This window comes from Nomascus leucogenys, chromosome 16, assembly GCF_006542625.1.
Source record: "Nomascus leucogenys isolate Asia chromosome 16, Asia_NLE_v1, whole genome shotgun sequence".
Taxonomy (NCBI): domain Eukaryota; kingdom Metazoa; phylum Chordata; class Mammalia; order Primates; family Hylobatidae; genus Nomascus; species Nomascus leucogenys.
The window spans coordinates 36,283,180-36,296,851 of NC_044396.1; the positions used below are offsets into that span (position 1 = coordinate 36,283,180).

At 39.1% G+C, this 13,672-nt stretch overlaps 1 protein-coding gene and 1 pseudogene across 11 annotated transcripts in view; one reads left to right on the top strand and one right to left on the bottom strand.

Annotated features, from left to right (window-relative positions):
• The window catches only part of SPIDR (scaffold protein involved in DNA repair), a 508,026-nt gene that overhangs the window by 296,748 nt on the left and 197,606 nt on the right, over positions 1 to 13,672 (top strand). The gene's annotated exons all lie outside the window — the stretch shown is intronic.
• LOC100585560 lies at positions 6,729 to 7,877 on the bottom strand (annotated as a pseudogene).

The window sequence follows — 13,672 nt, forward strand, 5'->3', positions numbered from 1 at the left end:
CTAACTTTTTATATTCAGATAAGTGAAAAGGAAAGTAAAATTGTTTATTTTAGCTTACTTTTGAATTTTATTTAAAAAATATCCTTGTTACTACAGGGTGATATTTTTTGAAAACTTATTTTACCAAGAAAGGCATTCAAAAAATATATAATTGTAAAACAACAATAAAATATTTTGACTGTCTTTTAGGCAGTCCCTAGCCCTCTTCTGCCCCTGTGGCTAGCCTACCAAGGCTGGGCATTGCCTCCTCTTAGGAACTTTCTCTAACTACATCTTTAGTTCAGAAGACTAATTTCCAAGGCATGCCTCTAATCTGCATGATTTACCATATTACCAGTACTATTTACCACCCTCTGTGGTCATTTTCTTCTTGTCTTTCCCCCATTGTCCCTAGATAGGTAGTCAGCTTTAAGTCAGGGCCTGTTTTATGAAACTTTGTGACTGGGACATAGTAGATGTTCATGAAATAAGTGAGTTAATGGATAATGGAATTTTTCTGATTTTACTTTATAAAAAAAACAGTGGTTTTAATTAACACTCTTGTTTTGAGCGTCTCTGTTGGCCTAGGCTGGAGTGCAGTGGCGCAGTCTCAGCTCACTACAACCTCCGCTTCCCAGGTTCATGCGATTTTCCTGCCTCAGCCTCCCAAGTTGCTGGGACTACAGGTGTGTACCATCACACCTGGCTAATTTTTGTATTTTTAGTAGAGATGGGGTTTCACCATGTTGGCCAGGCTGGTCTTGAACTCCTGACCTCAAGTGGTCCACCTTCCTCGGCCTCCCAAAATGCTGGGATTATGGGCACGAGCCACTGCGCCCAACCAATTAACACTCTTAAAAGAACATACTACCAACCCGTCTTTGTACTGAATTATTTACATGAATTATCTTATTCAATCTTCACAATAATCCTGAGAGTTAGAAATTGGAGCCATTCTTGTTTTACAGATGAGGGAACTTGCTCATGTCTATACCACCAGTAAGATGCTGAGCTGGGGCTCCAGCCTGGGTCTTTCTGACTCAGACACTTGCTTTTCACCACAATAGTGTATATATCTTCCCATGGGAAGGGCAATATTTATGAAACAGTTTAAAATATAGTGAATAGAAGAACTTTTAAAAATTACTATATTTAGTAGGTGGTTTTCCTTTATGTTAATGCCAGCAACATTCAGAATTAGGCCTATGGCAATTCTTGCACATTTCACATAAAAGCTCAGAAATATAGTAGTTTTATCTTATTTTTACAGTAATTATCAATTATTAGAAGAAAATATGGGCTGGGCATGGTGGCTCACACCTGGAATCCCAACACTTTGGGAGGCCTAGGCAGGTGGATCACCTGAGGTCAGGAGTTCAAGACCAGCCTAGCCAACATGGTGAAACCCCATCTCTACTAAAAATACAAAAAAATTAGCTGAGTGTGGTGGTGCACACCTGTAGTCTCAGCTACTCGGGAGGTTGAGGTGGGAGAATTGCTTGAACTCGGGAGGCTGAGGTGGGAGAATTGCTTGAACCCGGGAGGCTGAGGCTTCAGTGGGCCGAGATTGCGCCACTGCACTCCAGCTTGGGCGACAGAGTGAGACTCCATCTCAGAAAAATAAATATGTGTATACTATACGTACCTAATCCACGTGCATACAATCCTATCTGATCTTTACTGAAAGTCCCCCAGGCACATTCTGGAAACCCCAGTCAAATCAGTTACACACATGCACTTGCTGTCTCTCCTGATCAAATGAAGGTCTACAAAGTCTCAAGAAGAAACTACAGTAAAGTTTTCTTAATTGAGGAAGAAAATTTCTGTAAACAATGTCGTCTTAACTGTCATTTTCTTTTTTTTTTTTAAGTCTTTGTCTAATATCCCCATGTACACCAGAGATTAACTTTCATTTTCTAATGACTAAGATTGTGAAAGAGAAAATTCTGGGCTGGGTGGGTGGTTGCCAACCATTTGTTATTTTATGTGTACCTGGATGAGGGTTGTGAATGTAACCAGAGGCAAATCCGAGGAGATCCTGTGAATGCCCAGAGTTGCGTGAGTGACTGGAGAGTGATAAGGGATCAGAGCAGAGATTTCTGAAGGGGGAAAGCTGGCATTAAAGAAGACTTACCACTCCCTTGGAATACCTGTCCCACTGGTTTCTAATTCAGATTCCACACAGTAGCTAAGGATTTGTTTTAAAAAAGTAAAGCACTTCCCCTGCTTGAAAATCTTTCAATTAATGTATACACCTGGAGCTGATGAGAGGCATCCAAGTGCAGAGATTTTTAATTAAACTTTTTATTTTGAGGTAATTGTAGATTCACATGCAGTTGTGAAAAGTAATACAGAAAGATCCTATGTATCCTTTACCCAGTTTCCACTAAGGGTAATATCTTGCAGAACTGTCATACAATGTAAAAACCAGATCTTGTTATGAATGTAGTCAAGATATAATAGTTTCAACACCAAAGGATCCTTCCTGCCACTCTTTATAGGCATACTATTTTCTTCCACCCTGTCACCCTCCAAAACCCCTAGCAATTGCTAGTCTATCTTATGTTCTTATTATTTTGCGTTTCAATAATGCTATGGAAATGGAATCATATAGTTTGTAACCTTTTGAAATTGGCTTTTTTCACTTGGGATAATTTTCTGGAGATTCATCCCAGTTGTTGCATGTATAAGTAGTTACTTCTTACTGCAGAGTGGACTTCCATGGCATGAGGGTATATCAGTTTGTTTAACTATTCACCCATAGAAGGACATCCAACTTTTATGAATAGTACTGGTATGAACATTTGTCTACAAGTTTTTGTGTGAAGGTAAGTTTTCACTTTTCTGGGATAAATACCCAAGAGTGCAATTACTGAGTCCTATAGTTGTTGCATGTTTAGTTCTTTTAGAAACTGCCAAACTGGTTTTTAGAGTGGCTATTTCATTTTACATTGCCACCAGTAATGTGTGAGTGATCCAGTTTCTCCATACCAGCATTTGATGTTGTCACTATTTTTAAATTTTTATTCTGATAGATAGATAGTGATATCTCATTGTGGTTTTAATGTGCATTTCCCTAATGCTTGTCAACTGAAGAATCATGAGGTTCAAAAATTTGCAAAGTAGAGCTTTATTTCTCATAAAGGGTGGCACACTGCAGGCCAGGAAATGTAGCCTTTGGCAAAAGCTGAGAAAAGCAATTTAAAGGAGGAAAGCCTAACACAGGTATTTATGCCCAATGGGTTGGCTAAGTATACATATTCAATAAGCTATGGGAGTCATGAAGATTTGTGAAAAAAGCACAACTGAGCTTCATGCCTCTTCACAGGTCACATGTTAAAAAAATGATGGCATTAGCATGATCCAGGGGTGGAATTTTTGGCCCTCTGGCATCAAAAGGTGAAACAGAGGACCTGAAAACCCTCATAGCACGTCCTCTGCTAGTCAGTCAGAACTGGTCCAGAGATGTGGTGGTCAGTTTTTAGGAAGGGATGCATTGTCAAGCTGGTGGGCTGTCACATCAAAGCTTCAAAGAGGGAGAGAGAGCCTGGTTTTGGCCTCAGATAATTGGCTGAAGGCAACAAAGGAATGAATTATCTGTTTCTTGTTTTCTGGAGTTGGTTTCCACTTACTCCTTAGGAGAGAATTCTGGTTAAAGGTTAATAAGGAAGGAGCATACTGAGGCGTAACCAACCTGTTATCCTGTCATGGCCCAGGACTTCGTTTTTTAGGGTTTCTCTGGGGTCCCTTTGGCCAAGAGGGTTCTGTTCAGTTGGTTGAAAGGTGTGGGGTTTTATTTTTATTTTGCATGCTAATGGCATCAAGCATCTTTTTTTTTTTTTTTTTTTTTTTTTTTTTTGAGACGGAATCTTGCTCTTTCACCCAGGCTGGAGTGCAGTGGCGCAATCTCGGCTCACTGCAGGCTCCGCCCCCTGGGGTTCACGCCATTCTCCTGCCTCAGCCTCCCACGTAGCTGGGACTAGAGGCGCCCGCCACCTCACCTGGCTAATTTTTTTTTTTTTTTTTTTTTTTTTTTTAGTAGAGACGGGATTTCACCATGTTAGCCAGGATGGTCTCGATCTCCTGACCTCGTGATCCGCCCACCTCAGCCTCCCAAAGTGCTGGGATTACAGGCGTGAGCCACCGCACCCAGCCTCAAGCATCTTTTTATGTGCTCATTTGCCATTTATTTATCCTCCAGTGAAATATGTGTTCGTGTTTTTTGCTCATTTTCTAATTGGATTGTTTGCTATTTTATTGTGAAATTTTGAGGGTTCTTAATATATTCTAGATACTAGTCCTTAATTGCCGTCTCTAGCTTATATTTTTCATATCTTCTCAACGAGGTCTTTCCCAGAATAAGTTTTAATTTTAATGAAGTTCAAATTACCAATTTTTCCTTTTATGATTTGTGTTTTTGATGTCAAGCCTAAGAACTCTTCACCTAGCTGTAAATCCAAAAGATTTTCTCCTGTGTCATTTTGTATTTAACTCTATGATCTATTTTGAGTTACTTTTCATGTAAGGTGTGAGACTTAGGTGGAAGGTTTTGGTTTTTCTGTTTTTTGCCTGTGGGTGTCCAATTTCTCCACCATTTGTTGAAAAGGACATATTCCCTTCAATGAATTGCTTTTGCACCTTTGTCAAAAATCACATAAATCTATTTCTGGGTGTTCTGTTCCATTGATCTTTGTGTGTGTTTCTTTGTACCATCACACAGTCATGACTACAGAAGCTGTATGTCTTGAAATCAGGTTCATAGCACTGTATTCTTTTTCATAATTGTTTTAGCTGTTCAAGTTCCTTTGCCTTGCCACATAAATTTTAGAGTAATTTTATCTCTACAAAAAAATCTTCTGGAACTTCAGTAGGAATTTTGTTAAATGTATATTATTCTGGAAAGAATTGAACTACTAATTATATGACATAATGACGTCTTTCAGTTCATGAACACAGTATGACTCTTCATTTGTATGGTTCTTCTTTTCTTTCTTTCATTAGCATTTTGTAGCTTTCGCATACAACTCTTACAGGTATTTTGTTAGATGTACACCAAAGTCTTTCTTTTTATCTTTTCTTTCTTTCTTTTTTTGGTTGCGACAGAGTCTCACTGTGTCACCCAGGCTGGAGTGCAGTGGTGTGATCTCAGCTCACTGCAACCTCTGCCTCCTGGGTTCAAGCGATTTCCAGCTAATTTTTGTATTTTTAGTAGAGATGGGATTTCACAATATTGGCCAGGCTGGTTTCGAACTCCTGACCTAAGTGATTCGCCCTCTTTGGCCTCCCAAAGTGCTAGGATTACAGGTGTGAGCCACTGTGCCTGGCCTTTTTTTCTTTTTCTGAAATTATAAAAAGTGTTGTTTTTTAAAATTTTGGTGTCTGTGTATTCTAGTTTGCTAGTATATAGAAATATAATTGATTTTTGTGTGTTGATTTTTGTGCCCTGCAGCCTTGCTGAACTCTTTTATTAGTTTTAGAAGTTTTTTGTAGATTCTTTCATAACTTCTCCATAGGCAATCATGTCATCTGTAAATAGGTTTGTTCTCTGATCTGCATGCCCTTTCTTTCCTTTTCTTACCTTATTGCACTGGCTAGAACTTCCAGTGCTACCCTGAATAACAGAAGTGAGAATAGACATTCTGGCTTGTTCCTAATCTAGAGGAAAGTTTTCAGTCTTTCCCCAATAAATATAATATTAGCTATAGGTTTTTTATAGATGTTCTCTACCAAATTGAGGAAATTTCCTTCAATTTCTAGTTTTCTGAGAAGTTTTAACATGAGAGGGTGTTTATTTTTGTCAAGTGGCTTTTCTGTATTGATTTATGTGATCATATGATTTTTTCTTTATAATTTAATGTGGTAGATTACATAGATTGATTTTCAAATGTGGAACTAGCGTTGCATCCCTGGAATAAACTCGTCTTTCTTATGATGTATATATATTTTTTTTACATATTACTGAATTTTATTTGCTAAGGATTTTTACATCTATATTCATAAAGCATATTGGCCTATAGTTTTCTTTTTGTACTCTTTTGTTTTGATACCAGCGTAATTCTGGGTTCATAAAATGGATTGGGAAGTATTCTCTCCTCTTCTATTTCATGAAAAAGATTATAGAGAATGGATACTAATTGTTTCTTAAGTGTTTGGTAGAATTCAATAATGAAAGTGTCTGAGCCTGGAGATACCTGTTTGGGAAATTTTGAAATCACAATATCAATTTACTTAGTAGTCATAGGGCTATTCAAATAATCAGTTTTATATTGGGTGACTTGTGGTAGTTTGTATTTTTTCAAGGAACTGGTTTATTTTACCCAACATGTCAAATTTTGTGTGCAAACTTGTCCATAGTATTCCCTTGTTATCCTTTTGATGTCTACATGGTCTATAGTGATATTCCCTTTTTCACTCCAGATATTAGTAATTCGCATGTTCTCTGTCTCTTTGTCAGTCTTGCTAGACATTTGTCAATCTTATTGATCTTATCCGTGAACCAGGTTTGTTTCATGAATTTTCTTCATTTTTTATTTTCAGCTTCATTGATTTCTGCTCTAATCTATTATTTCCTTTTCTCAGCTTGCTGTGGGTTTATTTTGCTCTTGTTTTCCTGAGTTCCTGGAGAGGGAGCCTTGATTGTTGATTTGAACCTTTTCTAATGTACACATTTTTAAAAATTTATTTTTATTAATCATGCCACATTATTTTTAATTATGTACAAAGATCTAATTTGTCACCCAGAGACCATTTCACCCACTGCTCCGTTTGGCTGCCAGTCTCTTGTCTCTGTCTTCAGCAATGGTGAGGCGTATACCTTTCCTCGGGGAAGAGAAATTCATGGTTTGTTGCCCTTGCCAGTAACAAAAATGTTGGAAAGCCAGGTGGCAAAGCTGTTGCCATTGGCATCTTTTATGTGAACCACATCAAAAGATCAAGGGTGCCTCTCTCTGTGGGTAATGACACCAATTCTTCCCAAGTTAGCACCTCCAGTCACCATCCACAGGTTACCAGTGTCAAACTTGATGAAATCAGTGATCTTGCCAGTTTCCAAATCAATCTGAGTGGGATCATTCACCTTGATGGAGGGGATCAGGGTAGCAGATGATGCAAGCATCATGAGTCACCAGATGAGGGATTCCTTTTGTGCCCACAAAGATTTTTCTCACTTTGCACAACTTGTACTTGGGTTCCTCAGGTGTACTATGATGTACAGCAAAGCAACCCCTGGTGTCATAGATGAGACGAAAATTCTCTCCCATCTAGTCAATGCCCATGACATCTATGAATCCAGCGGGGTGGGTTATATCAGTTCGAACGTTGCCATCGATTTTAATGAACCACTGCATGCAAATCTTCTTTTTATATATTTTTTATTTATTTATTTATTTTTGAGACGGAGTCTCACTCTGTCGCCAGGCTGGAGTGTAGTGGTGTGATCTTGGCTCACTACAACCTCCACCTCCTGGGTTTAAGCAATTCTCCTGGCTCAGCCTCCACCTCCTGTGTAGCTGGGATTACAGGTGTCCACCACCACGCCCAGCTAATTTTTGTATTTTTGGTAGAGACACAGTTTCACCATGTTGGCTAGGATGGTCTTGATCTCTTGACGTCGTGATCCGCCCGCCTCGGCCTCCCGAAGTACTGGGATTATAGGCATGAGCTGCCACACCTGGCCACAAATCTTCTTTACTTCACCTCCTGTCAAGGCATACTTAAGTCTGTTCCTTAGGAAAATGATGACGGGGAGACACTCTCTCAACTTGTGGGGACTGGTGGATGGACGATGAACAAACATACCAGGCAGTTTATCCAGCATCCAATGTTTTGGAGCTGCTACCCACTTTAGATGCTTCTTGGGAACACCAGCCATGGCTGCATTAGGCACGGAAAGAGCGCATGTATGCATTTAGCCCTATAAAATTCCCTCTCAGCACTGCTTTCGCTTCATCCCACCAATTTTGATATGTAATCTTTTCATTTTCATTCAGTTTAATGTATCTTTTTTAATTTCCTGAGACTTCCTGTTTGACCCATAGAGATTTTGGAGTGTGTTGTTTAGTTTCCAAGTCTTTGGAAATGTTTCTGTCATTTTTCTATTGTTAATTAAAAGATAAGAAAAAGTAGCTTTTGCCTTAAACTAAAACTCAATAATTAATATGATAAAGTATGAACTCGTACATGAATTATACAGATGAAGTGAATTGATAATTACATATGCAGTGATTAAGTCTGCTATGCACATTAACACAAAGAAGGGAAGAAAATAGAATAAATAGATGATATTTTAAGCTTTTTTAAGTAAAAATAGGCCGAGTGTGGTGGCTCACGCCTGTAATCCCAGCACTTTGGGAGGCCGAGGCTGGTGGATCACCTGAGGTCTGGGGTTCGAAACCAGCATGGCCAATGTGGTGAAACCCTGTCTCTACTAAAAATACAAAAATTAGCTAGGCATGGTGACGGGTGCCTGTAATCCCAGCTACTCGGGAGGCTGAGGCAGGAGAATCACTTGAAGCTGGCAGGCGGAGGTTGCAGTCAGCTGCGACTGCACCACTGCACTCTGGCCTGGGCAACAGAGTGAAACTTCATCTCAAAAAACAGAACAAAAGGGAAAAAGTAAGAATGATGAAAGGACTAATGAAAAATCATTTTAGGAGACAACTGGAAATATTCTTTCTTGTGTGTTTGAATATCCTCATTCCTCTTTGTGTTTATTTATTTATTATACTTTAAGTTCTAGGGTACATGTGCACAACGTGCAGGTTTGTTACATATGTATACATGTGCCATGTTGGTGTGCTGCACCCATTAATTTGTCATTTACATTAGGTATATCTCCTAATGCTATTCCTCCCTTCTCCCCCTACCCCATGACAGGTCCCAGTGTGTGATGTTCCCCACCCTGTGTGCAAGTGTTCTCATGGTTCACTTCCCACCTATGAGTGAGAACATGCGGTGTTTGCTTTTCTGTCCTTGTGATAGTTTGCTCAGAATGATGGTTTCCAGCTTCATCCATGTCCCTACAAAGGACATGAACTCATCCTTTTCTATGGCTGCATAATATTCCATGGTGTATGTGTGCCACATTTTCTTAATCCAGTTTATCATTGATGGACATTTGGGTTGGTTCCAAGTCTTTACTATTGTGAATATTGCTGCAGTAAACATACGTGTGCATGTGTCTTTACAGCAGCATGATTTATAATCCCTTGGGTATATACCCAGTAATGGGATGGCTGGGTCAAATGGTATTTCTAGTTCTAGATCCTTGAGGAGTCGCCACCCTCTCTTCCACAATAGTTGAACCAGTTTACAGTCCCACCAACAGTGTAAAAGTGTTCCTGTTTCTCCACATCCTCTCCAGCACCTGTTGTTTCCTGACTTTTTAATGATCACCATTCTAACTGGTGTGAGATGATATCTCGTGGTTTTGATTTGCATTTCTCTGATGGCCAGTGATGATGAGCATTTTTTTCATGTGTCTGTTGGCTGCATAAATGTCTTCCCTTGAGAAGTGTCTGTTTCATATCCTTCACCCACTTTTTGATGGGGTTGTTTGTTTCTTCTTGTAAATTTGAGTTCTTTGTAGATTCCGGATATTAGCCCTTTGTCAGATAAGTAGATTGCAAAAATGTTCTCCCATTCTGTAGGTTGCCTGTTCACTCTGCTGGTAGTTTCTTTTGCTGTGCAGAAGCTCTTTAGTTTAATTAGATCCCATTTGTCAATTTTGGCTTTTGTTGCCGTTGCTTTGGGTGTTTTAGTCATGGAGTCCTTGCCCATGTCTATGTCCTGAATGGTATTGCCTAGGTTTTCTTCTAGGGTTTTTATGGTTTTAGGTCTAACATTTAAGTCTTTAATCCATCTTGAATTAATTTTTGTGTAAGGTGTAAGGAAGGGATCCAGTTTCAGCTTTCTACATATGGCTAGCCAGTTTTCCCAGCACCATTTATTAAATAGAGAATCCTTTCCCCATTTCTTGTTTTTGTCAGATTTGTCAAAGATCAGGTGGTTGTAGATGTGTGGTATTATTTCTAAGGGCTCTGTTCTATTCCATTGGTCTGTATCTCTGTTTTGGTACCAGTACCATGGTGTTTTCGTTACTGTAGCCTTGTAGTATAGTTTGAAGTCAAGTACTGTGATACCTCCAGCTTTGTTCTTTTTGTTTCGGATTGTCTTTGCTATGCAGGCTCTTTTTTGGTTCCATATGAACTTTAAAGTAGTTTTTTCCAATTCTGTGAAGAAAGTCATTGGTAGCTTGATGGGGATGGCATTGAATCTATAAATTACCTTGGGCAGTATGGCCATTTTCACGACATTGATTCTTCCTATCCATGAGCATGGAATGTTCTTCCATTTGTTTGTGTCCTCTTTTATTTCATTGAGCAGTGGTTTGTAGTTCTCCCTAAAGAAGTCCTTCACATCCCTTGTAAGTTGGATTCCTAGATATTTTATTCTCTTTGAAACAATTGTGAATGGGAGTTCACTCATGATTTGGCTCTCCCTTTGTCTGTTATTGGTGTATATAGGAATGCTTGTGATTTTTGCCCATTGATTTTATATCCTGAGACATTGCTGCAGTTGCTTATCAGCTTAAGGATCTTTGGGGCTGAGATAATGGGGTTTTCTAAATATACAGTCATGGCATCTGCAAACAGGGACAATCTGACTTCCTCATTTCCTAACTGAATACCCTTTATTTCTTTCTCTTGCCTGATTGCCCTGGCCAGAACTTCCAACACTATATTGAATAGAAGTTGTGAAGGAGGGCATCCCTGTCTTGTGCCAGTTTTCAAAAGGAATGCTTCCAGCTTTTGCCCATTCAGTATGATACTGGCTGTGGGTTTGTCATAAATAGCTCTTATTATTTTGAGATACGTTCCATCAGTACCTAGTTTATTGAGAGTTTTTAGCATGAAAGGTTGTTGAACTTTGTCAAAGGCCTTTTCTGCATCTATTGAGATAATCATGTGGTTTTTGTCTTTGGTTTTGTTTATGTGATGGATTTCGTTTATTGATTTGCGTATGTTGAACCAGCCTTGCATCCCAGGATGAAGCCAACTTGCTCGTGATGGATAAGCTTTTTGATGTGCTGCTGGATTTGGTTTGCCAGTATTTTATTGAGGATTTTCACATCGATGTTCATCAGGGATATTGGTCTAAAATTCTCCATTTTTGTTGTGTCTCTGCCCGACTTTGGTATCAGCATGATGCTGGCCTCACAATATGAGTTAGGGAGGATTCCCTCTTTTTCTATTGACTGGAATAGTTTCAGAAGGTATGGTACCAGCTCCTCTTTGTTCCTCTGGTGGAATTTGGCTGTGAATCCATCTGGTCCTAGACTTTTTTTGGTTGGTAGACTATTAATTATTGCCTCAATTTCAGAGCCTGTTATTGGTCTATTCAGGGATTCAACTTATTTCTGGTTTAGTCTTGGGAGGGTGTATGTGTCCAAGAATTTATCCATTTCTTCTAGATTTTCTAGTTTATTTGTGTAGAGGTGTTTATAGTATTCTGTGATGATAGTTTGTATTTCTGTGGGATCGGTGGTGATATCCTTTTTATTATTTTTTATTATGTCTATCTGATTCTTCTCTCTTTTCTTCTTTGTCAGTCTTGCTAGAAATCTATCAATTTTGTTGATCATTTCAAAAAAACCAGCTCCTGGATTCACTGTTTTTTTTTGTAGGGTTTTTTGTGTGTCTCTTTCCTTCAATTCTTCTCTGATCTTAGTTATTTCTTGCCTTCTGCTAGCTTTTGAATTTGTTAGCTCTTGCTTCTCTAGTTCTTTTCATTGTGATGTTAGGGTGTCAATTTTAGAACTTTCCTGCTTTCTCTTGTGGGCATTTAGTGCTATAAATTTCCCTCTACACACTGCTTTGAATGTGTCCCAGAGACTCTGTTTTGTTGTATCTTTGTTCTCATTGGTTTCAAAGAACATCTTTATTTCTGCCTTCATTTTGTTAGGTACCCAGTAGTCATTCATGAGCAGGTTGTTCAGTTTCCATGTAGTTGAGCGGTTTTGAGTGAGTTTCTTAATCCTGAGTTCTAGTTTGATTGCACTGTGGTCTGAGAGACAGTTTGTTATAATTTCTGTTCTTTTACATTTGCTGAGGAGAGCTTTACTTCCAAGTATGTGGTCAATTTTGTAACAAGTGCGATGTGGTGCTGAGAAGAATATAAATCTGTTGATTTGGGGTGGAGAGTTCTGTAGATGTCTATTAGGTCCGCTTGGTGCAGAGCTGAGTTCAAGACCTGGATATCCTTGTTAACTTTCTGTCACGTTGATCTGTCTAATGTTGACAGTGGGGTGTTAAAGTCTCCCATTATTATTGTGTGGGAGTCTAAGTCTCTTTATAGGTCTCTAAGTACTTCCTTTTTGAATCTGGGTGCTCCTGTATTGGGTGCATATATATTTAGGATAGTTAGTTCTTCTTGTTGAATTGATCCATTTACCATTATGTAATGGCCTTCTTTGTCTCTTTTGATCTTTGTTGATTTAAAGTCTGTTTTATCAGAGACTAGGATTGCAACCCCTGCTTTTTTTTTGTTTTCCATTTGCTTGGTAGATCTTCCTGCATCCCTTTATTTTAAGCCTATTTGTGTCTCTGCACGTGAGATGGGTCTCCTCAATACAGCACACTGATGGGTCTTGACTCTATCCAGTTTGCTAGTCTGTGTCTTTTAATTGGAGCATTTAACCCATTTACATTTAAGGTTAATATTGTTATGTGTGAATTTGATCCTGTCATTATGATGTTAGCTGGTTGGTTATTTTGCTCTTTAGTTCATGCAGTTTCTTCCTTGCATCGATGGTCTTTACAATTTGGCATGTTTTTGCAGTGGCTGGTACTAGTTGTTCCTTTCCATGTTTAGTGCTTCCTTCAGGAGCTCTTTTAGGGCAGGCCTGGTGGTGACAAAATCTCTCAGCATTTGTTTGTCTGTAAAGGATTTTATTTCTTCTTCACTTACGAAGCTTAGTTTGGCTGGATATGAAATTCTGGGTTGAAAATTCTTTTCTTTAAGAATGTTGAATATCGGCCCCCACTCTCTTCTGGCTTGTAGAGTTTCTGCCGAGAGATCAGCTGTTAGTCTGATGGGCTTCCCTTTGTGGGTAGCTCGACCTTTCTCTCTGGCTGCCCTTAACATTTTTTCCTTCATTTCAACTTTGGTGAATCTGACAATTATGTGCCTTGGGGTTGCTCTTCTCGAGGAGTGTCTTTGTGGCATTCTCTGTATTTCCTGAATTTGAATGTTGGGGACGTTCTCCTGGATAATATCCTGCAGAGTGTTTTCCAACTTGCTTCCATTCTCCCCATCACTTTCAGGTACACCAATCAGACATAGATTTGGCTTTTTCACATAGTCCCATAATTTTTGGAGGCTTTATTCGTTTCTTTTTACTGCTTTTTCTCTAAACTTCTCTTCTCGCTTCATTTCATTCATTTGGTCTTCAATCACTGATACCCTTTCTTCCAGTTGATCGAATCAGCTTCTGAAGCTTGTGCATGCATCACGTAGTTCTCGTGCCATGGTTTTCAGCTCCATCAGGTAATTTATGGTCTTCTCTATGCTGTTTATTCTAGTTAGCCATTTCTCTAATCTGTTTTCAAGGTTTTTAGCTTCTTTCCGATGGGTTCGAACATCCTCCTTTAGCTCGGCGAAGTTTGTTATTACCTGTCATCTGAAGCCTTCTTCT